This window comes from Symphodus melops (assembly GCF_947650265.1).
Source record: "Symphodus melops genome assembly, chromosome: 11".
NCBI lineage: Eukaryota > Metazoa > Chordata > Actinopteri > Labriformes > Labridae > Symphodus > Symphodus melops.
In genome coordinates, this window is record NC_136701.1 from 23,795,972 (window position 1) to 23,799,053 (window position 3,082).

Consider the following 3,082-nt stretch of genomic DNA (forward strand, 5'->3'; position numbering starts at 1 on the left):
AACTTTTATGTTACTTCAACTTATCACAGTTTAAATGTCCCACGCTCCGTTTAGCGTCTTTTTAATGTCCTTCTTTTCTCCCGTATTAAACTCTGCTCATGTTGGGAAGCTTCACTGAAGTCTGATCCTGTGCAGCGTCCAATCAATGAGTGATATACGAGAAGGGGGCGTGTCTGTCAGTGAAAACACTTCCGTGACGTCGGCTCTCGTGTCTCCTCGATCCTCTCTCCTCCGTTCACTATAAGAGCTTTGAGACGATCCTCAACATGGCGGCTCTGGAACTACTTCCGGTTTGGCCGAGGACCGAGGACCGAGGAGACTGCAAATAAGGGACTTGTGATCCAGCCGAGACTTAAAACACAAAACACGAAATAAACTTACAGGCAACAGGGAAACACACTTAAGACTAACGTAAACACAACGCTATGAAATATTAAAACACACAAGGGAAACAGACAGAACACGAAGGGAAACATGAAAACTAAAACAAGACGAAACACAGAAACCAAAACACATCATCACATGCTCCTTCTGGAAAACACGTGCGTTAGCCTTTATAAGTTTACAATAGTTCTTTTAACAGCTGAGATGTTGTTTAAGTTGATGCGGGTTCACGGGAGGTCGGGCAAAAGAAATTTGATAGGAAGGATTTTTTTTTTTTAAATCAAACAATTACAATGTTCCTCTTACTCGTCTGTTTTAGTAACTGTCACAATAGCAGCACAGGACAATGTGTACAAATACACTTTATTTACATTTATTTTATTTTTTTAAAATTTGTTTTCTTATATTGAATCTTTGGGTCACCTTACAGTTTGTTTATTTGTTGTTTCAATTTGACAGTAGCTGCATTCATGTTGACATTGGGCTGCCATGGAAAATTGTAATTGTTTGATTGAAGAAAAAAAAAAGTATGTGTACATATACATTTTTACAAAATAAGCGATACAAACTATCTAGGATTGAAATGAAGTTTGTATTATTTGTAAGGGAACACTTTCCTTGAATGGACAGAAATATATAAGACATTTTTTTAGATAATTTTTTGGGGCCATAAACCGGATAGGACAGCTCAAGAGAGAGAGAGAGGAAACTGGGAGGAGAGAGTGGGCGTGTGACATGCAGCAAAGGCTGTTGAGTGTGGCTCGATATTGACTGGCCACCAGTTCAGGATGTAACCCCGCCTCTCGCCCAATGACAGCTGGGATCAGCTCCCGTCCAGGGAAATGCGATATCGATAATGCATGGATAATCTGACGAAATAGTGAATGTCATCCAGTGGCCCTAAATTTCTCCCTTCAGTCACAATAGAGTTTTTTATCAGACAATGCGATGTCATAAAGAGACTTGTTTTTGTGCTTTAACCACAACTTGTACTCGGCCTTGACCCCCTCCTCTCGGAGCCGCTGTCATTGTGATTTGTGAAATCGTAGCAGCAGCCACTTACTAGTTAAAACAGCACAGAGATGTTTTTTTGTTTCCCTCCAGCATTTGTTAGGATTGTTTTGTTTTCAACTGCAATTTGTGCTGAGTGGATCAGTCTGATGTTTTTTTTTACACACACACATATATATATATATATATATATATATATATATATATATTTATTCTATAGGATTATACTCAAAAAGTCTAAGTTGGGGAGGAACAGAACTAAACATACTGTTACAGTTTTCTCAAAGAAGAGAGGCAAAGAAAGACAAACAATCAAGAAACCTTGACATGCAAAGACAAACAGCTCGCAGCCACAATCGTTTCTCCACTCGGCGGGACGGCACAATGACCTGCAGTGATTATGCTAACAGCAGGAAGTAAGTTTACCATTTTCACACTTAAAGTAAAGCATGCTGTAGGAACCACAAAAACCAGCTAGCACTGATGGGAATAGCATTCTTTCCTGTAAAATAAAGTGTTATTGAAATTTAGAGGCACGAGATGAAACGCTGATGTGATCGTTCACATAGACCACCATCAGTCCGTGTCTGTCATGGTTTGTACGTGTTATATTTCAGAGTTTTCAGTTCCTTATATTTCTTAGTTTCAGTCTTCAGTGTTTCTTGTGTTTCTTTGTGTCCTTCTCTCTTGTCTGTAATATTGTTTCCTGTGTTACTTGTATGTGATTCCTGGTGTGGTTGCTTTAGTGTTTCCCTGTAAGTTTATTTCCTGTGTTATGTTTTAAGTCTAGTCTTTGGTGTTTCCTGTTTTATTTTGTATATCTGGTTTTGGTGGTGTCAGGGTTGGTTTTTACTTTGTACTTGTCTTCTCGTGTTCTTGTCTGGTTTCCTTCCTCTCTGTGTTTCCCTCCGGTCTTGATTACCCTGATTGTCCTCACCTGTCTGATTAGTCTCACCTGTGTCTGATTACCCCTGTCTATATAGTCTCTGTGTGTTCTTACCCTCTGGTCAGATCATTGTCTTTTGTTGGTGGTCGTGGCATGTTGTTTCTTCTACCTGCTCCCTGTGTTTCTCCTCGTGGTTTTTTTTTGGATTTTCTTTGTGCTCGAGTTGCTTTTCGGAACTTTTTGGATTTATTAATTAAGTAAGTTTTTGTTTTGTCTTTTGTTTATCCTGCACTTGGGTCCCCCTCCCTGTTTCCTTACCCGCAAAACGTGACCGTGTCGTCCCCACAACCACCGCCATTCTCATTCATGCAAGGCGTGCACCGGCCTCCACCTCAGCAGCGAGGAAGTGTGGATCGCAGAAACGAGAGGAATACGAAGGAGAAATCCTTCCTGAATATTGTCCCATCTGTTCATTGATAAAGCGTGTCAAGATTACACTTAATGATAAATCATATTCATGTGTACAGTAAAATGCAAAAAAAACAGACCCGACTCTAAAACCCTAAAGTAGTTACTAGGTAAAGTGTGATGTCACTTCCTCCCTTGTCCGCAGTGTTTCCCTACTCCTGTTGACCAGTTTGGTTCATTGAGTCTCCACGTGGAGCAGTCAAGCCGTTTGTCCTCCTCTGTCCTGATCAGGGAAGTTTGTCTCCTTGATTTCAGTTCAACAGCTGCTTTAAGGACTGTAATCAAGATAAGAGAGTGGAAAAAAAAAAGCTCTGTGCCTGATGCGGATTGCTG